This window comes from Canis aureus, chromosome 19 (assembly GCF_053574225.1).
Source record: "Canis aureus isolate CA01 chromosome 19, VMU_Caureus_v.1.0, whole genome shotgun sequence".
Taxonomy (NCBI): Eukaryota; Metazoa; Chordata; class Mammalia; order Carnivora; family Canidae; genus Canis; species Canis aureus.
This window is the reverse complement of record NC_135629.1, coordinates 31,996,348-32,020,553: the sequence shown is the minus strand read 5'-3', so window position 1 is coordinate 32,020,553 and position 24,206 is coordinate 31,996,348. Positions and strand designations below refer to the sequence as shown.

The 24,206-nt window shown below is 41.2% G+C and overlaps 1 protein-coding gene across 19 annotated transcripts in view; it reads right to left on the bottom strand.

Annotated features, from left to right (window-relative positions):
* Positions 1-24,206, bottom strand: part of FHIT (fragile histidine triad diadenosine triphosphatase) — a 1,383,460-nt gene that overhangs the window by 177,395 nt on the left and 1,181,859 nt on the right. The gene's annotated exons all lie outside the window — the stretch shown is intronic.

Genomic DNA, 24,206 nt, shown 5'->3' with positions numbered 1-24,206 from the left:
ATAAAAGAAATATAAATAGTCCTCCTTCTTTAAACGTGCTCTATGCACGTTCTAACAAAGCTCTATGCTTAGCATTTATCTCATTTCACTGCTCCGAATAATCACATGAACCAACTTCTACTCTGTTAGTCAATTTACAGATGAGGAAAATCTACTCCTAGAGTGGTCAAGGTCCCATGGGAGGTGGCAAAGTGGGTGCGGGAACCTGGGAACCCAGGTCTTGGGGCTCTTGGCCTCCCCCTCTCTGTGAGCTCTGCTGCTCATTCTGTGAGGTCGATCTATTAAACAGCCCGTGTCTCCAGTCCATGAGAGCACCGGGTAATACACATAGCAGTGCTATTATGCAGAGATCATGAATCAAGGCACATCGCATATCTAATTCAATATATTCTTCAAGGCTAAACTGCCATTTGAAAGTTTTACTTTCCAAATAGCCTCTATTGTACCTCAGCTAAAGTTAAACCTCACTCCTGCCCTTGAGCTATGTTCCCGCGTTTATTACAAACCGTGGGGAGGAATGTGAAAATGAAAAGCCTAAATGTAGAGAGGCAGACAAAGAATCAAACTTCGTCCCTGATCACGCCCACCCCTTCTTGATTACGGAGATCAGGCTCCGAGCTTTTCCAAAGGGCCTCTGGAGAATGTGAGATTAAGTGTCCCCGTGGCTTTGCTGCACAAGGAGGGGAAAAATGATATGCTATTAAGGCAGAGGCAGGGAACAGGCGGTCCAAGGTGAACGAACACAGAAGAGCTGCACATCGGTCCCTGAGTGCACAGTCCCCAAAGAAAGACATGTTTTTGCCAGAATATTCTCCAGTCAGTGACGATGGCAGTCCTGGATTGCTCAGCAACTGGGACGACTGTGTACTTAAGTTACCAAGACTGTGTGAGCAGAGGGAGGCAAGGGGAACAAATAAGCAAGGAAATAGAAATTGCACACAGCCCCTGGAACAATGTCTTAGGAGAAAGTACTAGAGGATGTGTTTGAGCTGGAATGTGCTGAAGGACATGGGCTGGTTGACTTCAAGGTGAGACCAGAAAAAGGCAACAGTACAAGGCAATAGCCCACGTCAGAAGGAGGCTTCACTCAACCCTTGCTTCCCAGACCTCAGCTCTCCTTCCCTCCTTTCTTTTTTTCCCCTTTATATTCTTGTCTCTTTCCTTCTTTTCTTCTATCAACTCACCCATCATCTCCCTTGTACATGTAATAATCAGATATTCCAAACCAGTGTTCTCTAGCCAAATGGCCTAATGGGAACCCTGGACTGACCATTTACTGGCCATGGCCCTTGCCTCAGAAGGGGCTGTATCTGTGTATCCTCAGCTGCAGCAGGGACTGTAATAACCTCTACCTCACATGGTCATTAAGAGGATTCAAGTCTGTGAAGTCTGCACTCAGCAGGCTGCTTAGCACATAATCAGTACTCAATACATGTAGCTACAGCATTATTACTCTTATTTTTTTTACTTGTTTTCATTATCATTTTTTTAAAACCTTCAGACCAAGTAGAATCACATTCAGGGACTAGATCCCAGGCAAGCAAGGAAGATATTTAAGAAGCTCTTTGGGTGGGGCATGGTTCTAGTTTGTCTGCTGCTACAGCTTGTTGCTCTTGCTTTGATTAATGGTTTTCAAAGTTGAGCATGCACCTGGGCTTGATGAGACACAGATCACTGGGCCCCCAGAATGTGCATTTCTAACAAACTCACAGGTGGTGCCAATATCACTGGCTTAGACTCTCCATCTGGTTCTTGATCTCTTTCCTGCCAAATGTGACCAGAGTCACCAAGGTCACTCACTGTTTTGTCTGCCCTCTTGTGTTATGGAAGACCTATTACTAAATGCTCCTTGGCCTCCTACTGTCTGGTCACTCTCTGTGCCTTGTCCTTGAGGGTGTGGCTGTTGTTGTGCACTAACGATACAGGGCTGGATATGAACTTAATACAGCAAGGGAAACTTTTGGGTCCAGGACCATCCTGTGCCTCCTTTTCTTTATCTTGCTTGCCTGGGTATAGTGTTCAGGGCTATCTCTATAAGTTCTGTTATCACCCAGTCTTGGAAATGTCATTCCTGATCATTGGTAACCATTTGAGATTTACTGTGACACTGATGACAACAAACAGCTCACTATGTAGGTGATTCTCCCCAAGGGCACAGACCTCAATCCAGCCTGAGATCTTGATATAAATTCTTAAGTGACAGACTGATCACAAGATCCTGACAACCCATTCAACTGCTCAGAAAAGGGAAATCATGATACCAGCTCACAACTTCACTGTTGTGAAGGAATACCATTACCATGGCCTTCCCATAGAACAGTATTCCGATAAAACAAAAAAAATAAAAAATAAAACAACCAAAGCCCTATGAACAGCACACATGGAGACATTTTGATAAAACCTGTCCTTAGTGAATTCACACTGAGTCTTGGTAATCACAACTTGCTTTTCTAAGTGGTAGCAAAATCTCTACTTACTAAAGCACTCCAAAATTTTGCCAGGGTTCTTTTTTTTTTTTTTTTTTTTGCCAGGGTTCTTTTTTTTTTTTTTTTTTTTTTTTTTGCTGGGGTTTAAATTTTGCTAGGGTTTCAAGCAGTTTAGCTACTTGAGTTAGTATACTTCAGAAAAGCCATGACATATTCCACATCAAAGAAGTTTTTACAGCCAAGTAAAATTTCACAATGCTCATTAGCATATTAAGATACCAGACAAGAACCACATTAAATACACTTAATTAAATATATTCAATTAGCAACCAAGAAACTTATTTAATAATAGAGATCTCAGGTCCTTATTTATATAACACCTATTTGCACTTTTCTAGTACAGTTTTTTATGCAAAAATATTTATAACCAGGTGCTACTCTAAGAACCAGGGATATAGTAATAAACAAGACAAAGCCCCTGCCCCCACAGAGCTACATTCCAATGGGTGATGCAGAATAAGTAAGTAAATATACAATTTAATTTCAGGTGAAGATAAGTGTTATGGAAAAAATGTAGCTGGCAGAGCTAAAAATGCAGAACTGGGACACTTAAACATTTGAAGTTTGGGAAGGAAAAATAAAAAAAGAACTCAACTGAAGGATACGATGAAAAAAGAGACAGGTCAGGAGAGGGTCAGTGTTAAAGCTGAGAAAGGAAGGAATTTCAAGAGGGAAGGAATAACCATTAGTGTCAATGTTGTTAAGAGCTTGAGTTGGAAACCAAGGAGATAAACACTTAACTGAAAACAGATTCAACATCGTTAGACAGTCATGAAATGCAAAGCAAAGCCACACTGAAATATCACCTCTCATTCAACAGAATGGCAACTAAAGAAAAAATGAAAGGCAAGATAATTACAAGTGTTGGCAAGAATATAGAGAATTAAAGCCTTCATACACTGTTGGTGAGAATATAAAATAGTATCACAGCTTTGGAAAATAGTTTCACACTTCCTCGAAAAGTTAAACAGTTTCCATATAACCCAGAATTCCACTCCTAAGCATGTACCAAAGAGATAGGAAAAACATATGTCCACATGAAAACTTGCACATAAATATTTATGGGACTATTATTCATAAGAGCCAAATAGGGAAATGGCCCGAATGCCCACCAAGTAGTGAATGCACCAACAAGATGTGGTATAGCCAGACAATGGAACATGATTTGGCCATAAAGATGAATAAAGAACTGCTAAGTCCAAGAATTACACTAAATGAATTATGCCACATAAAAGAAGCCAGACATAAAAGGCCAGATATTGTCTGATTCCATTTACATGAAATGTCCAGAATAGGCATATCCATAGAGACAGAGAATAAGTTAGCAGTTCCCATAAGAGAATGGGGAGTCAGTTAATAGGCATGAAGTTTCTTTTGGGGATGATGAATATATTCTAGAATTAGATAGTCGTGATGGTTGCACAACTTTGTGATTATTCTCGAAAAACCTGGAACTGTACACTTTAAAAAAGTGAATTTGATGCCATGTGAATTATATGTCAATAAAGCTTTTATTTAAAAAAAAATACTGATGTGGATTTAAGAGAGAGGAGAAGGTGAAGTAAGGGAGATAAATAACCACAGACAACTTTCTAAGGAAAAGGAGTCTTGCAAAGAAACCAATGCTGATACCGGCAGAGGAGGAAGGAAATCATTTTTTGGGAAATGCTGATTGAAGTTTCCTGAGCCTATGAGTTTCTACAATTATCATTATTATCTTTAGTACTAGAAATTGCTGTTAGCATTTATTGAGAGCTCACTACAATGCCAGTCCCTGAGACTACTGACATCATTTCAATGAAGCTTTCTAATACTCCCAAGAGGTGAATAATAAATGCATTATCATTTCTAGGTGATAAAATAGACCCAAAGAGACTAAACAACTTGCCCAAGCTTCTGCAGAGAGTGACCAAGAGCTGAAATCTGAACCCGAGTCTGTTGTGACACCTTAAGAGGCCACCCTGCTTCTTCCAAATATCCATTCCAAATACAAGGACTCCTCTTTGCCATGGCTTCTTGACGCCTCTCTCAAGCTCTGTGATTTCTCAGTAATGTCTTTGATCACATCTGCAAGTCCTCTTGGGATCATGGGATGGAACTGGCCTATGCCTCAAAACCTCAGTTCACTTAAAATGGTGTTATCTCCTGCATTCCATTTCTTAGTCCTTCCTAGTTGGAAGCCATGCCAGTATAATATAGATAAACAAAGCTGTTCAATGTCAAGTCTTTGTTTCCCTCATTTATTAAATTTAAATGATCTGCATCAAGCAGGAGACCCACCTTTTCCTGGCCCACGTGCTTGAGCAAATTTTAGCTTTAAAAGCCCTATTATCTCTTAGTTTTTCTGCAAATGTGGGATCTGAGTTTTCATACCCTGACAACATTTTTGTAGTCTCTGCCTCTTTTGTGCTACCATGCTTCTCCTTCCCTTTTGAACACATCTACTTTACATCACACTCACTTGAGGATGGTCAGTGTAGTTACACTGGAGTCTTTTGCCCTTGCCAGAATGTAGTGCGATTTGGTTACAAGGGATACAATCATGGCAAGGAGAAAGAGCAGGGAAGGCTAGAGGTAGGGAGCTACCCTGTTCCATCACTAGTGTCCTGAAACCACCAGCTGCTGCTACATGAACCTCCTTGCTTAGATCAATGAGTGACCTTAGAAGGCAAATCTGATTCTAAAGAATAACAAAAACTACTGCAGATAATGGGCAGATAATGACGCCTCCAATATGTCCACATCCTAATCCCTGAATTTGTGAGTATATTAGGTAACATGGCAAAGGAGAAATAGGTTGTAGAAAGTTTAAGATAGCTAACCCATTGCCCTTAAAATGGGAAGAATGTGGATGATCTAGGATTATCCACCCAAGCCCAGGGTAATCACAAGAGTCCTTAAAAGTGGAAGAGGGTGAACATTATCTAAATTTAAAACACTGTGCTTCATAGGATACCATCAAGAATCTAAAAAAATTCACAGAACGGGAGAATATTTTTGTAGATCATATATCTGATAGGGCACTGTATGCAGGACATATGAAGAACTATTACAGCTTAATGAAAGGCAAAATTCTAACTAAAAAATAGGTAAAGTAGGACTAGGCATTTCTCCAAAAAACATGCATAAATGGCAACCAGCACTTGAATAGAGTCAGCAGGCCACTCTCTCACAAGAACCTTACAAAAGCCAGCCTCCTGCCCTTCTTTCTGTTTTCCCAGTAGAAGTGGATGAGAATGCTTAGAACCAGCAGAAATAAGATTGCTCTGCCCAAAGCATGCTCCAGTTAGGGGGCCATATAATTTATTGTCTAAAGTGGCACGTTTGAGAGTAAAAAGAGACACTGTTCACAACTACACTGCCCCATTTATGGTAGGCCTAACCCTGGATTATTCCAAATAAACACGGACACACATTCACCCAAATACTAGGTGTTTAGTTGGAAAGGACAATGGTGTAACAAAGGTGGGATGTGACATCCACTCAACCTGCCTTAGAATCTCAGCTCTGCCACTGTCAGAGTTTGGTGATTTGGCCAATCTACTTGCTCTCAGTAAGCCCAATTTCCTCATCTAGAAGAACGGAGATAGTAGTAGTTCCCATTTCTTCGTGTTTTGGATGTGCTCATACATTTATGGCACTGTGCACAATTAGTAGTATATACTGTTCTCACAAACACGGTGGCCCATGGTATAACTGACAAAGACTTAAAAATGGATGGATGAATGGTGTGATCATATGACAGATGTCTAAGTAAAGCTTTTTACTTATGAGAAAAAAATAAATAGTGTGTTAGTGTTCTCTTTACAGAAAAGAAGTGGACTAAATTTGGGGAATTCTACAAACGAGTGATGACATAGCCCACATCCCTTGAGACGCTGGGTCTCCTTCATTCATACAGTTCAACTGACAGCCTTGGAATAATTAGGGTGGTGTGTTTCTTTCTCCTCTCTGTTGTCCAGATTATATAGGTAAACTACTTACATAAGAAGGGGGGAAGAGCCCAGAACTTCTTTTTGAGATTAAAAAAACATGGCCCTATTTGGTGAAAACAAGATGTTTTGCCTTTTGGAAGTAAGGGAGGAGTACAAAGTGGACATTAAAAACCTATAGTAATTTGAGAATTAGAATCTATGAAGGAAGCCAAAGGAGTGAAAAACTAAAGGCAAGATAATGGGAAGGGAGACTGTGTTAATTCCTCATGCCCAGATGTTTCTCTCCACATGGCAGCCTCTCTACCACCATGCTTCCCTTTAATTCACTTAGTAAAGGAAAATGGAAGAAGCCACTTGAAATGTAATTGTCTCTTGCTGTTCCTGTTTGGGCCTATTATACTAACAGTGGGGAGATTCCTCATTCTGTTCTGTTTATTGCAGTAGGATTTTAAAAAGGAGAAGGAGGGGAGGTTCTTCTAGCACCTGCTTTCTTAATTGATAGTAATTTCCTTGCCCCCAAAAGCAAGTGTTTTTTAAACAAAGTGGGTACATTCTCCTCAGCAACATCAGCATCTTATAAACACATCATTAAGACAGGAGATGTGATGGAACTAAGCAACAGCTCCTATTTCCTGCTCAGGGTGAACAGCCCCCATATGTCAGTCACCTTATAGTTTTCTTCTCATTTGCAAATAGTGCTTTTACTTTACCAAGACAAATGATAGAAAAGGCAAGTTGTCTTCCTGTGGGCTGTGTTTTGAGTTTGTGAGCAATGGGTAAGGAAGTTGTTCTACTTTTTATCTGTTCATTTTGTTCTGAATTTCAGTAGAAGAGCTTACAACAAAGAAACAAAAATAATCTCACGTGATCCAGTACTTTGCTACGAAGATGAGCTACTCATGCTTGCAGTATGGAAGATGGGGGAAATTGATTGGCAAAACAGATGCATTGACACTAGCTCGTGTTTGCTCAGTTCTCTGAGATTCTGTTCTTGTGAAGGAGAAATTGAAGAAGAGCCTGCCAATTATTTCTACGTTCTCAGCTTAAAGCCAAAAGGGAAAGACACATACCCAAGCTCTCAGAGGGCAGTGACACTTTATACAGCATCAGATTCCATCATCTTGCTTTTATTTGACTTGAAAAGACCTTAATTTTTAGAAGATTTGAAATTTAAAGCTGTCTGGTCGCTAAAAGCTCCTTTAAACTCTCATTGTGGTTTGGAGCCATACATCATCAAAGCCATGATGCTTAGATGATGTACTGCACCCATACATCATGAGAGCACTGTCCCTCTCATGATATATTATTATAACTTACAATTGGAGCACCACCATTGATGTATGGCTTAAAAACACAATTGTTAAGCCAAAAAACTGTACAGGGTCTCCACAAATTCTGGGAGGTTTTTTGTTTTGTTTTGTTTTGTTTTGTTTTAACTGAATTGGCTTTTTATCTTTTATTTTTTCTTAAAGTTTCTCACCTTAACTGGGACAATCTGGGCACACACACACACACACACACACACACACAAACATTGTGCTTTTTCTGTTTCATGAAAGGCATACCAGTTGCTTGAGCATTGCTGATATCCTAAAGGAAGAAATTCATTGACAGGAAGGTCAGAAACCATCACTGTGCCTGTGTCTTTTGACAGACCACTAATTTTATTCTTGGCTGTATCAAGGTGTCCTCAAGGCCCTGCGAGCAGGAATACTTCCAGTGACATTTATTTTAGAACTACAAAACAATACTTCCCAAAGGAGGAAGGAAGAACCCAGTCATAAGGAAAACACAGGCTTTGGGGTTGTGGATGGTTCAAAATAGAGTATATTTAGCAAGGCTCACTAGAACCGAGCCTCCTTCTGGTTTAGAGTAGAAGCAAATTGTCAAGAATATTTTCAGAATTCCTGTTTTGTAATATACTGAATATTTAGAATATGCTAGCATTAGCCTAAGTATTTGATCTACATACTTCATATTATCCACGCAATAATCTTATGTATTAGAATACTGATTTTATCTCTACTTGAAAGGTGAGGCAAGGTGAAAGAATTTATAAATGAAGAAATTGAGGCCTAAGAAGAAGAGCTGAGTAGGTTTTCTCAGCTGCCAAGCCCAGGTATGACACTCATGATTGGCGCTATGGTATGAACACACACCAGCAGAAGTTATGAGCCAACCTCCCTATATGCTACTCACCCTTAGGATATTAAGCACTTCTGCAACCGAGTCCCATATAACAACAGATTTCTTATAAATCTTAGATCAATCCTGTACAAATGTTCCAAACTATCTTTTGGTTCATGATTGATTTTCAATGATAGGACAGCTTCAAGTTTTTAAAATTGTTCAGCAAGAAGAAAGTAGAATGTATAGTCACCACCTTTCAAAAAGTTGACAAATTCAAGCAAGATTTATAAAACTGTGATAAACCTATGCAAATATGGTCATTTTTATGGCAGGAGGGTATGCTCATGCAACAAGACAGGTGGAACTCCACGGAGACTTACTCAAGGACAAAAAAGCTTTCCTACTAAGCCTCACATGCAAGAGATCTGTTTGCTGCTGGGTAGGAAGAGCACCTTAGTGACAACTCCAGTAAGATGACTTTAAAAAGATACAAAGAGTGTTTCAGGATTTGTCATCCTTATATTTTATCAGCAATTGTTGTAGCTGCTGTGTTTACAGTATATATCCTTGATAAGAAAAATTACACAGTGTTCCTTCCTCCATGTGGAGTTCCTTTTTTGTTCCTTCCCTCCCATTCCCCCCCCCCCCCGCCAATTTTTAAGAGCCAGTTCAAATGCCCTCCTCTCTGTGTAGCCTTCAGACTCCCCAGGGCTCCTCTGATTCTTTGTATGTATCTCAATGATTGCTTTTTAGTATAAAGTACCAATAATCACATGTGCCTCTCTTCCATTAGTCTGGAACTCTGGATTATTCCTCTTCATAATTCCCTCCCCCAATCCTACATTCCATATTATGTAAATGCTCGGTGGATGGACAGGTGGATGGGTGGATGAATGGATAGATGGATGGGTAGTAAGTAGGTGATTACTAAGTGTTCTTAATTTGTTAAGTTGCTTTAGAAAAAAACAAACCTCATATATACAGATTCTTGGCCACTCTTATCTTTTCCCTCTGCTTACGAGTCCCTGAACACATAAGGATGTGGTCTGTGCATAGCCATTATGATTACACCGCACATTACTTTTCTTTCTCATTGAAAAGAATTTTTTTTTATAGCAAAAGCGTAAGTTTGAAGGTCTTGTCTTTCCAGCTTCATATAAGTCCTTTGTAAAAAAAACTCCTCAAATATGCTTGAGTGTCTGGAGCAAATAGCTCATCCTGAAAACAATCAGCATTGCACGGACTGCCAAGGGGATGTATTCTTTGCTCAGCATTAACTTTAATAAGAGTCACTGTGGTTCTCTCTCAAGAGAAAAGAAGAAACCCACCCTTTCTTTGGATAGCGTGTGACCTTGACAAATTAATTCCAGGATGTTCTCTTTGCTAGAAAGACTATCTAGAATATGTATTTTTTAAAATTTATACACCATATCAGAACATTAATCCACAGAGTTATTCCCTCTGGGTATTTTTCTGTTGGGTATACAATAAAGGATTTGGATGCAAATGAAACAATTATGGCATTTTTCCTTGTCTTACTCATTCTGTGACAAATGCACATTGCTTTACTGTTTGCCATACACATAATTACAGTTCTTTAATTTATGTTTCAATAAAATGTATAATAATAAACGTTTACTGCTCCATGAATAAACATTCAAATGAAGCCTCTAATGGAGGTTACATGTTTTGAAGCAGCTCTGTGGCTTTCTAGAAATCTTGCCCTCTACTTAATGAGCATCATTTCCATAATCTGTGCATTATTGCTTAAGCCTCCCTTTAGGAATATTTTACAAAGTAAAAAAAAAAATGTGAAATATTATCAGTCCAAAGGGAAAAAAATGTTAAGGGGATTAGCAGCTTGTCCTGTTAAAGGGACAGGACAAGCTTTCATGTCCCTCTAGAGACAGTGACACAGTAATTATGGAAATGGTGCTTCCTAATTATCTTACTAGCCGAGTGCATCACCACCATAGTTTTCACCTTTAATATCTGGTTTAAATAAAAGTGATGAGAAGCCCAGAAAGGTCAGCCATGAAGGGCAAGCTTATGTTACTTCCTCTTCTAGTGCTAACAGAGAGACCAAAAGGCAGGCCTATAAATTCACCAGAGGTCCAGATACCACAAGATAGACGCTCTTGGGTGTGAAAACAGACACACGATTTGAGTATCAAATAATCACCCAGAAGTAACTGAATCCAGACAAGATCCTAAGTTGGGTTTCAGACTGATGGTGTCACACATTATTTTCAATGTGAGTTATTTTTCAGGAAAATTACTTAATATAATTTTATATCATTATCATTTCAAAAGGTTAATCTATTTCAAATAATTTTTGCAAATTGTGTTCCAAAAAGCAGGTGCTTTTAAAAATAACTAGAGCATAATGATATATTTCTTTTTTCTTTGTCCAATAGTGACAACTGGGTTGTTTAACCAGAGAGGAAAAACAAAAAAGGTGCCAGATAAAATCAAGGAACAAAGATCCTTTGCAGTGTGGTAAGATCCAGATACTCAGCCTCTGCAGAGTAGTGATGAAATGTGTCCCTTCACGACCTGTCAGCCTGCTTTATTGGTGGGTTGGCACACTATTTAAACATTGTCAGGAGGGAATCATTTTACATAGTCAAAAGTTGTGTTTCTTTAGTCTGAATAAATATTTGTGGGCCTGCATGCAACATTTGAGACTGTGCTGTTCATTTACCATAGGAATAGCAGCAAAGCAGGGAGAGATTCCTAAGTGAAGCTCCCCTTCTCCCACCATTTTGTGATTTGTTGTGAATAATTAGTTCTTGCTTTAAATGTGACTGCAAAATCTTTCAAAGGAACATTCTCTTTCCTTAAGACTAGTTGAATACAAGATTTTCACCATTTCAATATGGCTATTTTCACATACGACTCCAACAAAATAAAACATGCAGCATAAATAGAATTTAGTGTGATCCAAATTTTATCATATTTCTCCCTTGGATTTTTTTTTCACATTCCACTTTTCTCTTGATACATATGCTTTCTTGTTTTCTAATGCTTCTGAATTTACAAATCAGGCAGAACCATCTTTTGGAGGGTTACATTTTCCTTCTAACTCGAGTGAGCAGGTATTGATTTTGGAGTCATGCTTTTAGAAATGACATCCTCTTTTAAGATGGGCCAAATCTCAACCTACAGGGCTACTAAGTGAAGCTGCTACTTCTTACAAACCTTCTACCCAGATATGCTATAGAGAGCAAGAACTTCATAAGTGAGATTCTTTTCAAAGTAATCATTGTGAAATATACCAGAAAAATCCACCCCACCCAACTTCCTGCAACCCATGAGCACTGTGATAGCTTAAGACAGGATAAATGACTCCGATTAGGCCAATGATCCCCAGTTTTAGTGGGACCTCCTAAATCATATCTTGGTTTGGGTCTAGAGTGATGACACTAGGAGCATCCAGAGGACTGCATATCATCTTAGCCCGGCTCCCACACAAGGAGCCAGAGAGATTTGTGGGACCCTGTCTGGTGGTTTTGAGGCACCAACGATGAATGCTGCTAAGGCAATAATAATAAAAAAAAAAAAAAAAGAAAGAAAGAAACAGGCAGTGGGGAAAGCCCTGGAACCATCTCTCATTTTTCTCATAATATACTTTATTGTTCAATGAGATAGAGTGATTCCATAGGCAGTGCCCAGAAATGAGATAACGTGAGAAATCAATAATGTTTCCTTTTCTGGATGATTTCAGCAACTAAGGCTCTAGGATTTATGATGACTAAACCTTTTTTAGTCAGAATAGAACATTTGCTAGCTTCCATCTCCATGGCTCAGTGTGGATTGGCCATTGAAAAAGACACACTGCATCATGTCACTTAATCGGAACCCTCCTGTAGGGAAGGAATGGCAGTAGTACCCTACTGTTTTAGCAATGAATTTAGCAATTCATTTGCCAAGAATCTGAGACCTGAGATTAACCATGGTGGAGCCCTTTTAGGAGCACTTAGCACAAATGTTCCCTCATGGCAGGGTCAGAATTGGTTGTACAGGCAGTGAAGTGAGGTCAACAGTTTGGGATGATTTTCTTCTGCCTTTTAACGTCTTGTTAGTGTTAGCTGAGGACACTGTTGGGCCCTGGCTGCTGCCAGTTTGGGCTTAATCCACTAATGTGATGAACCAACGGTCCATCTTTTAAAGTGAGTTATGCAAGCAGGCCACACCAGGTCCGTGGATGTGAAAGTTGGGAATCACATTTTGCTCCTGAGAAATGTCATGCCTTCATCAGCAAATAGTCCAGGTAGGAAGTGTCCCAGATACTGGTGAATGATGAAGTCTAATGGCCAGTGCACATTGTGAAGTGTTCTCCGTGGACATGCAGCCACCATGTCTAGATTTCAGGGCAAGCATAGCTTTCACCTTGAGCCTAGTGATGGAAGGTTCAGGTCCCCAGCCCTGCGTCATGGGTTAACCATGTACATGTTCTGCAGCTGGACCTCCTGGCCTCAGGCCCTGGTCCTGCCACTAACCAGCTATGGAGCCCAGACCAGTCACTCATCTCAGAGCTTTAGATTCCTCCTTCGCAACATGAACCCCTCCTCCTGGGGTTGCTGTGATGACTGGATGTACTAGTATCATGATTCAAAATGTGATACTATCGATTGGAGAGAGTTCATGAGGCTCAGGGCTATGCTCCACACACCATGCTGTAATGACTTCTAAAAGGACTGCCAGAAACCCAGGGGAGGAAGGTGTGTCTCCATAGGATACTGTGAGGGTAAGTGCCCCCAGACTCCCCCCTAAAATCACCCCTAAATGCATGAGGTGTGGTGTGGCTGGTTAAGGGGAGAAGGGCTGGAAACTAGGTGCGTGTTGTGGGATGGGGGTGGTGGAGGGAAGCATAAGACAGCATGTTACTTTTAATGAGTCACTTTCAACTGCCTAGAATTTTCCCTCAACTTCCTGGCTCCAGAACAGTCAGTAAAATTCCCTTAGGTTTGGGATCTGGATTCTTCTTATGAACTCTGTCTTGTACCCCGAAGTGGCCTCAGCCGTAAGATGTAGATCCTGACAAACCATTCACACCACTACCGTTGGGGAGGCTGTAGGGTCCTGATGGAGAGACTCCAGCTGCTGTTTCAAGCCTTACTCCAGGCTCTACTCCCCTCTACTCTGACACCTCATTCTGGTTGCAGCTACCCAGATGTGCATCTGTATTTAGCCTCTCAGCCCAAATCTTTACATGTGGCCCTTCCTCTAGGCAGCCCCTCCAGCTCTGAGGCAAACATCAGCCTTGTCCCCATCTTTTCAGAGATCTTCAGAATCCATATCCCGTGCCTCTCCCATAAACCATCCTCCCAACATTCCTGTGCTTGGACTTGATGCCCTAAACCCAGATTGAGCCCAGGTTGCATCTTTACCTCTTCACAGGCCTGGGGATGACATTTCTCAGACTGTCACTAAATATTCAACCAAGAATGGGGATGGTCAAAGGAAACTGCATTTACAAGACAGAAGAGACTTTTTCTTGAACAAAACAGAACAGCACTTCTTTCTCCAAGAGTTTTCCCATGCCATTTCCTCTAGAGCAGCACTTTCCAGAACCCCAGCTGCCTCGTTCCCCCTCTCTCTTCCCCAGCAACTCACTCCTCTGCTAGGACTCTCCTTAGGGGGCTCTGCCTCAGAGACTGGATATTTAAGTTGGTTCCAACCAGAATTCTGAGCCCATTATTTGGAGCAGGGACCTGCCCTCCTATTATGCTAGTAACAAGAAAATAAGGCATCACAATAAATCTGCAGGTGCATCCCTGGGAGCACATGGCTTTGTTCAGATTTTACTCCTTGCATCAGAAACCTTTGCCCAAGGCAGGCAGCAAAGCAGAAAATGGCAATTGGTAGGACACTGAGGCTTAAGGAAGGAGAAGACCGGCGAGTACCAAGCATTTTCAGGTTGACACAAGTCAGGGTTTTTTCTTAGGGCTGGGATCATAGGGAGATTAGGCAGCTGGATAGGAGACAGACAAATAAATATTCTCAACCTCAAATAAATCAGCATGGAAATTGGAGGATTTATATCTCAGGGATGAAAAAGGAAGAAGAACACTAACACCTGTTCTATTTGAAATGTACCCCGCCCCTTCTCCTAGCCTTTCTCCGCGTGGAATACGAGAAGAGGGACTCTTGGGGACCTTCTCCATTGAATGTAAGTGGAAATCAGAGCAACTCCATTTTCCTCAGCTAATTACAGAAGCCACTTCCCTGCCCCCTGGGTAAAGGCAGCACTACTGCCCTACCACACCTGTCATACCTAACAGTGGCTTTTTAGAGACTTTGCAATTCTTCCTCGAGCACAGATACCAGCCCAGGAAGGGAAGAAGGCTCTACCACAGGAATTCCTATATACCTAAACATCCTTCCTTGTCTATACAGTTGTCCTGGATCAACAGAACTTACCCATCCCTGAAAGCCACAGGTAGCCTAAGGAAAAGGACAGTGGGGACAGATGTGGTTCTGGCAATGGACTGCCTGTGTTGGAATCCTCATCCCCACTTATGCTTTGTCTGACGTGGGACAAGCTCTGACTTCTCCAGGCCCTGTTTCCTCATCTATAAGATGGGTATAACATCTTATAAATCCCACAGCATTTTCCCCCTGAGATTAGGAATACATGATATAAAATAAGTGCTTTGCAAAGGCTTAGTGCACTATAGGTACTCTTTAAATGTTAGCTATGAATGTCATTTTTATTCTATTGGTCACTTAAAATATTTTTCACTTTGAGATAATTATAGATTCAAAGGAAATGGCAAAAATGGTGAAGAAAGATCCTGTGTAGCAAATCCTTCACCTAGTTTCTCCAAATACTGAACAACATGGCATAGGTGGCGTCATGCTGCTGTAGCACCACATCAAGCCCAGGAAATTGTCACAGGTACAATGTGTGGGCAGCTCCAAGTCATCTTAGCATGTGTGTTCAGAAGCATAAACGCCACTGTCCTCAAGATACAGGACAAATTCATGAAGGCAAAGCCCTCCTTTGTGTCCTCTCCCAGTTCTGCTCTCCTCTAATGCCTTTCACCCCGGCAGTCACTAATCTGTTCTCTTCCTCTAAATGCTGTTATTTTGAGAATGTTCTATAAATGGAATCACATGATATTTGACCTTTTGAGGTTGGCTTTTTTTTTTCCCACTCAGCCCTGAGCTCCATCGATGCTGTGGTATGTTACTCATACCTTCTTACTGCTGAGTGGTTTTCCATGATAGGGATATACCAGTTTGTTGAACCACTTACTCACCAAAGGACTTGTCCTGTTACGCTTGTTCACTTCTTACTGTAATCCTCTAACCTGAATATTATAAGTATCCATGTGTTATAGATGAGGATACCAAGGATTAGGGAGGTTAAGGGATTTGTCCAGAGAAGAACGACCTCATGATTCTATCCAGTTTTGGCTACTACAAATAAGCTACTCTGAATATTTATATATGAGTTTTTGTGGGCACATAAGTTTTCATCTCTCTGGGAAAAATGCCCTGAAGTGTAATTGCTGGCTAAGTATATGTTTGGTTTTTAGATTCCCACCAGAGACATTAAGTTTCTCTATAACTTCACCAGCATTCTGTGTTGTCACTTTATTTCGTCTGTTCTTATCTGTGTGTATGATATGTCAGGGTGGCCTTAATTTGCATTTCCCTAGGGGCTGTGAAGCTGGCATCCATCTTTTTAGTTCAGATGAAAGAATGAATACCAGGAGTGATATTGCCCCCAGGAATGGCTGGACTGGCTAGAGAACATGTAGACCCAGGCCCAAGACATAGGAACACCTGCATGTCAATCAAAGTAACATGAAAAAAAATGTAACCCCACTAGCTCACACATGTACAAATAGTCTGAGCATGTACAGAGGGCAGAGCAGCACTATCCTGAACTCACAGGCACCAGATACACCTGATGAAATCTCTAACATAAAGAACAAAGATACTTTGCAGATTCCAAATCTTTTGTGATGGAGCAGGCCTCCAGTTGACCAGACAGAGCAGCATCAGAAGCAACTAAGTAATATCTGTTAACACGACTTCATGGGTCTCCAATCACTAGCATCAACTTTCTCAAAAGACGTTGGTCCCAAATTTTGCCCTTAAGAACCCTCACTTGTAAGCCATTAGGGAATTTGAGACCTCAAGTATTAGCTCCCCATTCTCCTGGTGGCACCACATGAATAAATAACCTATCTTTCTTCACTGCAAAAGCTCCACATCAGTCTTTTTTTTTTATTATTGGTGTTCAATTTACTAACATACAGAATAACCCCCAGTGCCTGTCACCCATTCACCCCCACCCCCCGCCCTCCTCCCCTTCCACCACCCCTAGTTCGTTTCCCAGAGTTAGCAGTCTTTACGTTCTGTCTCCCTTTCTGATATTTCCCACACATTTCTTCTCCCTTCCCTTATATTCCCTTTCACTATTATTTATATTCCCCAAATGAATGAGAACATATAATGTTTGTCCTTCACCGACTGACTTACTTCACTCAGCATAATACCCTCCAGTTCCATCCACGTTGAAGCAAATGGTGGGTATTTGTCATTTCTAATGGCTGAGTAATATTCCATTGTATACATAAACCACATCTTCTTTATCTATTCATCTTTCGTTGGACACAATTCGTAGCGTGGCAGGATACAAAATCAATGCCCAGAAATCAATGGCATTTCTATACACTAACAATGAGACTGAAGAAAGAGAAATTAAGGAGTCAATCCCATTTACAATTGCACCCAAAAGCATAAGATACCTAGGAATAAACCTAACCAAAGAGGTAAAGGATCTATACCCTCAAAACTATAGAACACTTCTGAAAGAAATTGAGGAAGACACAAAGAGATGGAAAAATATTCCATGCTCATGGATTGGCAGAATTAATATTGTGAAAATGTCAATGTTACCCAGGGCAATTACACGTTTAATGCAATCCCTATCAAAATACCATGGACTTTCTTCAGAGAGTTGAAACAAATTATTTTAAGATTTGTGTGGAATCAGAAAAGACCCCGAATAGCCAGGGGAATTTTAAAAAAGAAAACCCTATCTGGGGGCATCACAATGCCAGATTTCAGGTTGTACTACAAAGCTGTGGTCATCAAGACAGTGTGGTACTGGCACAAAAACAGACGCATAGATCAGTGGAACAGAATAGAGAACCCAGAAGTGGACCCTGAACTTTATGGGCAACTAATATTCGATAAAGGAGGAAAGACTATCCATTGGAAGAAAGACAGTCTCTTCAATAAATGGTGCTGGGAAAATTGGACATCCACATGCAGAAGAATGAAACTAGACCACTCTCTTTCACCATACACAAAGATAAACTCAAAATGGATGAAAGATCTCAATATGAGACAAGATTCCATCAAAATCCTAGAGAAGAACACAGGCAACACCCTTTTTGAACTCGGCCACAGTAACTTCTTGCAAGATACATCCACGAAGGCAAAAGAAACAAAAGCAAAAATGAGCTATTGGGACTTCATCAAGATAAGAAGCTTTTGCACAGCAAAGGATACAGTCAACAAAACTCAAAGACAACCTACAGAATGGGAGAAGATATTTGCAAATGACATATCAGATAAAGGGCTAGTTTCCAAGATCTATAAAGAACTTATTAAACTCAACAGCAAAGAAACAAACAATCCAATCATGAAATGGGCAAAAGACATGAACAGAAATCTCACAGAGGAAGACATAGACATGGCCAACATGCACATGAGAAAATGCTCTGCATCACTTGCCATCAGGGAAATACAAATCAAAACCACAATGAGATACCACCTCACACCAGTGAGAATGGGGAAAATTAACAAGGCAGGAAACACATCAGTCTTTTATTGGCTTGCTGTGCATCAGGTGGATGAGCTCCTTTGGTTTTGTTATAGCTGTGATGTCAAACATCATTTTGTGTGCTTTGTTGCCATGCTATGTCCTTGTCGGTGAAATGTCTCTTTGTGTGTTTTGTCCATTTTCTAATTGGATTTTTCATTTTTTTCTATTATAGGGTTTTGAGAGTTCTCTACCATTCTAGATATGAGTCATTTTATCAGTAATGTTTTAAATTTCAGGACCCCTTCCCTGGTCCCTTTAAGCTGGAGATAATCTCTTCTTTCCCTAACTTCTTTACAGAGGTTTCACTTAGGATCTTTGTTCCATCTACTTTGACTCTTCCACAGATAGAACTTCTAGCCCTCTTACTCATCCATACACAGAATCTATATCTTCCTCAGTGCTTACTAAAAGAGGGGCACCTAGCTGGCAATTTCATGAATGTCCACCAAGTGACTAAATGAAAGATCTCTGGATTTTCATTCAGTTACTCTAAGCCCGTGCCAGAAGCACAAACCATGGTTACCATGGATATACAGGCTTGGGATAGATGTAAATCATTTAATACCATGGAAAGGATAACTAATTACAAGAAGAAATACACACACTCAGATGTGTTAGTGATTAATTTCTTCTCAGCTCCCACACTTCTAGCTAACACTGCAACACAGTGCCGTTTATTGAAGAGTATCTATTTATGCCAACCTGTGGCTCACATTTGGCTAATTAAGCACACATGCATTTCAGAACGTGTGATCTGTGGGCTGTATTTACATATGAACATCATATTCAAAACACAGGCAATTGTTTAGCACCTCTAACCTATTTCCAGCCTTACATTTAATTAGTGAGAGTTGCTGAGGGGAATGGGACTTGGAATAAAACAAACAACTACCCTCTTTACAAATCACAACAATGTATAATTAAATAATGAGATACCTGAGCTTTGTAGAGTCGTTTTGCCAAAGGAATTCAAGCTCCAAAGAAGACCAAGCCACAGGGGCACTCATGGGAGGAGTGCAGGTATGGAGACACAGGGGTGGACTCTAGCATTTCCTCCTGGCCCCTCTGTGCCTCAGGTAACTCCCCGGCTATAAAATAAAGACAACAGCACAAGGATCTTCCCCCCACCTCTCTCCTTCTCCCTCTGCCATGGATGTTCTATGGATCACAAGTAAATAAGAGAGACAAAACAAAAAACCAAATATGAAATATAAGAATCAAGGCTACAGTTAGTTAAGAGGATTTTATTATCTTGGTCTTACGTGGCAGAAGAAAAACAACTGCCATTCAAGGAGCCTTTCTGTGATCCACCCCTACCTCCATCTCCTGTTCATACATCTCAGCCACCTTGACTTTCTTCCCTTCCCCATGATACCAGGCACACTCTGGTCTTGGGGATTCCATAATTGCAAATGGTCCCTCCTCAGAGAAGCTTTCTCGAGGCATCCTCCAATCAAAACTGCTACCCACTTCCATTTTATATCATCTCTTTAAATTTCTTCCCATTTCATACTACCATCTGAAAGGATTGTGTTTATTCATTTCTTTGCTTTCTTTCTCCATTCCCTACTACTCTCCAGAATGAGAAATACCCAACTATGACCTCAGATGAATTCTCTGTGATCCCCTGATTTGCTCTGGGACAGACATCTCGGGCACTGGGAGAAAATCTTCTTTCATTTTACATACTTTGGAAAACATTTTCAGTTCTAACACTGGGAGTCATTGTCCTCAAGCTGAGTTTTCAAGATCTCCCAGGATTCTCCAGCTCATAAATAAGACAACTAGTTTGATAGTAGCAATCATAGGAACAGTATTATATTGGACTATATGAAATGGCTGAGATTTGCTGTTTTGACATGACCAATTTCATTCGGTTCAACACGGTAACAAGTAGAGCAGAATGAGGCTTTGCTAGGTACCTGGCTTTGTATTAAGGGTTTGATGTCATGTTAAGCTTGTTAACTTCTTACTGTAATCCTCTAACCTGAGTGTTATAAGTATCCATGTGTTATAGATGAGGATACCAAGGATTAGGGAGGTTAAGGGATCTGTCCAGAGAAGAAGTGGTATCAGGCTACAAATCCAACCCTATATGATCCTGGAGAAAATCATATGCATTCCCTTCCAAGAGAATAGTGTGCACTTAGCTGGGTTCATAGCTCAGAAAGAAGACAACCTCTAAACCAGGATGGTGGGCTACAAGATCTGATGGTCTCTCCCCTTGGCTGAAGGTTTAGACATGGCTGGAGGGCCATAGGTATTCAGAGGACTAGAGGTGAGCAAGGCATTATATGTCCGGGTCATCATCAGACCTAATGTCTAGGTCATCATCAGAGTTCTTGGGGTAAAAGACAATCAGCAGAAAGTGCTTAAATACATTTTTGATACTCAATTTCATTTACAACTTATTTTTCTCTTGGAAGCAGTGGTTGTAGCCAAGAAAGCTATCAACTCACATGATTTGGGGGGGTCAGTGTAACTTAGGACCTGCCACAACAGCAGTGGCCATGGAATCCTGGAGGACAGAACACAGAAGAGCAACCTCTGTTACTCTCTTTTCTCTCCTGGGCAAAGCCCTTTTGCCCAGTTATCCCAAGTTACCTCACCCCTCTCATCCCTATTATTTTCCTGGCTCACCTCCCTTCAACCACAACCTTTGCTTCTCAAAGCTAAGAAATAGGACTGGTCTTCTCCTGCCCCCAGTGCTCCTGAGAATACTGATCTATAACCTTTACTCAGTAGTCCCCTCCTTTAAAATTGAGTCATTGGATATATCAAGCCCTTTCTTTATAGCTTTGCTAATATCACTGGCAGCCTCCAGTTACCTCCCCCAAATTTCTCTCTCAGGGGACATTCTCATGGTCTTCATCTCTGCCTGGCCCAGGATCTTGTTCTGGGTATCCAAAGTGTTACAACAAATGACTGATTCCATAGCCTCACCTAGAAATTCCTAGGTTCCTTATACATGAAGTCAATTTTAAGGCCTTCCAATTTAATTACTACTCTTATAGTGTTCTGATGTAGATTTTACTGTTAATTAATTATGGTGAGGCCAACAGATCAGGAAACAATGGCCATTGAAAGTACAGTCTGTTATCCTTACAGACTCCAAAGCAGATAGGGTGAAGGGGGCATGCTGTGTCATGGGGGTCCCAGGAAGAAGAACTGGGGTTGGTCAGGAGTCAGAAAGAGAGGAGAGAACCAAGGGCCAGTGCCAGAGCCTTTAGTGTGGTTCTGTGGGAAGGAACAGACAAGGCAGAGAAAGGCTGAGGACTGGCTAGTTTGAATAATTTCTTAGGCACTGTGGCATAGGAGCTGCCCTAGATGTCTGGTACCTGGCTGGCCCTGGGATGACTGTGGCAGGTAGATAGTGGCCTAGAGCATAAAAATATTGAGAGCCCAACATTCCTTTTGGGAGATTGCAGAATATAGACTTTGGATGGGTTGGTGTGCATTTGAAAGGTTCACTGATGGATGAGTCTTTTACAATATATGAGAATTGGCTAACTCCGGAAGTGCTGTCCCTTCAGGGACAGCAAGGCTCCAGTGTTCAAAGCATCAGAAGTATAATAAATATGAAAATCAAAGACATGGTTAATGCCCAGGGATATACTTTGGTTTTTTGCATCAGTCATACTTCTCTTTTGCATCAGTCATACCACACAAATTTGAAACTCTGAAACCACCCATCGGGTATGTCCATAAGAATACCCAGAATGCACATGAAGTTCACCAGGTACATAACTCGAATTGTTGCCTCATCATCAATGTCAGCATTCCAAAGACACCAGGTTAGAGACCTGCAGGTCATGCTGCTATCTCTCCACTCCAAGTCAGCCATCAGGCTCCATGGAGTCTCTTTCTTCTCATGACCATTCCCTCAATCATATATCAGTGTGACAGGCCACCTGCGGGTGTTCGTGTCCTCTGACTAGATCTGGAGGTATGGCATTTCGATGGTCTTTATTTCAGTGGACTTCATAGAGTCTTAATGCCACATCCCTGTTTACCATCTAGATAGGATTACTGCAAGCTTCTCTCCTCTTTTTCTCTCTCCCTTCTGAAGCTAGCCAATAAGGTAAAAATCATGTATAGCTTAGCTGCTCTGGAAAAAATCCCTTCCATCATCCCTGAACTCCATTAGTGGGGTACCCCATAACAAGTCTGAAAAGTCTCATTTCCCTTGTTGGAATCAAGCACTAGTTCTGCACTCAAACACCTGATTACATGCTAGTTTGGGTTTAGGGAGCAAGAGGTAGCCAACAAACATCCTTAATCACCAAGATCACATTCCACATAATAGATGTACACCTGTGAGAGGCGTGTGGGACTGCAGCCAACAAAGGGGATGACAGCCACTCTGGGCACATATCCCGGAATGGACTGGGCCATGACTTATACCTAGGGAATTTGCTTCCTTTCTCCTTATGTATTTTTCTTTCTTTCCATGTCTGTCTGTGACCCTTTCTTGGAGCCTGTCTTGTGTTTATCTCTATGTGTGCACCTCTGTGCATATCTCACTCTTCGTCTCTCCTAGTGTCACTGGGTTTCTATGTATATCTGGGTATGTGTCTCTGTGTATCTCCCTCCACCCACACCCTGTTTCTTTATGTCTTTCTGTGTATCTGTATCCTATGTCTCTCTCTAGAGTATCTCGATGGCTGTCTCTCTGTCTTGACGTCTCTTTTTGTGAGTGAGTGAGTGAGTGAGTGAGTATAACTCTCTGGTCATGTGTGTGTATTGGATCGTGTGTGCAAGTTTGTGTGTGAATGTCTCCAGTGCACACACTTCTCAGGATACAGGTCTCTGCCAAGCACTTATAGCTGAATGATTTCAGATATATTAAGTGCACACAATCCAGTACTACAGTCAATCCTCTCATCTTCTCACACTCTCATGGGCCACCCACCCAACCCCACCCCACCCTGCCTGGAGGGACATATCCAAATCCTTAGCATAACCTGCAAGATCTTCTAAAACCTGTTCCCACCAGGGATGTCAGCCCCACCTTCTTCTGAATTGGCACATGCAATGCATACCCTGGCCCAAGCATTTGCAAACATAGTTTTAGCAAAGTAGTCTCCCCTTTCCCCAAAAACTCTCACTGAAGGAATGTCTATATATAAAAGAAGATAGTGTAGAGCTTTTTTTTTTTGATAGTGTAGAGCTTTAATGGGTAATATGAGGGTGGAAGACTCCGAGCCAAGCTCAGCCTCCCCCTCAACATTCTTCAGAGGCCAAACAAAGTCTGAAACTGAGGCCCAACACAGTCAAACCTTTCCAGACTCCCAATATCCTCTACCATTTTCTCCATATCAGAAAGCCCAGCATTCTCTGGGTCAAACTCACATGCTACCCTTTGCAAAGCCTTAAGCACTCAGGTTCCTACCAACAAACAGCATCCTGGAGTCTGAGCATTTTCCTGGGACCCCCTGGTGTGCCACCACATTGAGAGGTCCTGGCACCCATCATGTGATCCAAGTATGTGTATTAAAGGAAGGTTCTGTGGCAGCTTTTATGGCCAAACTGCATTAAGTGGAGCCTGTCCTTTTGTCATCTTTTGTGGCCAAATGGAAGGCTGTGGTGAACTTGTTTTTAAGTCTTAATACTCAAGTCAGGAAGCAGCCCAAGGGCGAAAAAAAAAAAAAGCACTTTAATTTGAAGAGTGGCAAAGAGAGGAAGAGAGGAACAGGGAGAAAAGCAAATACTAGAAGTAAATCAGAGCCCAGGAGCCTTCATGGGTACTTGCACAATTGGTTACAGCCTTAGTCATCACGGGAAGGAACCTCACATTTTTAG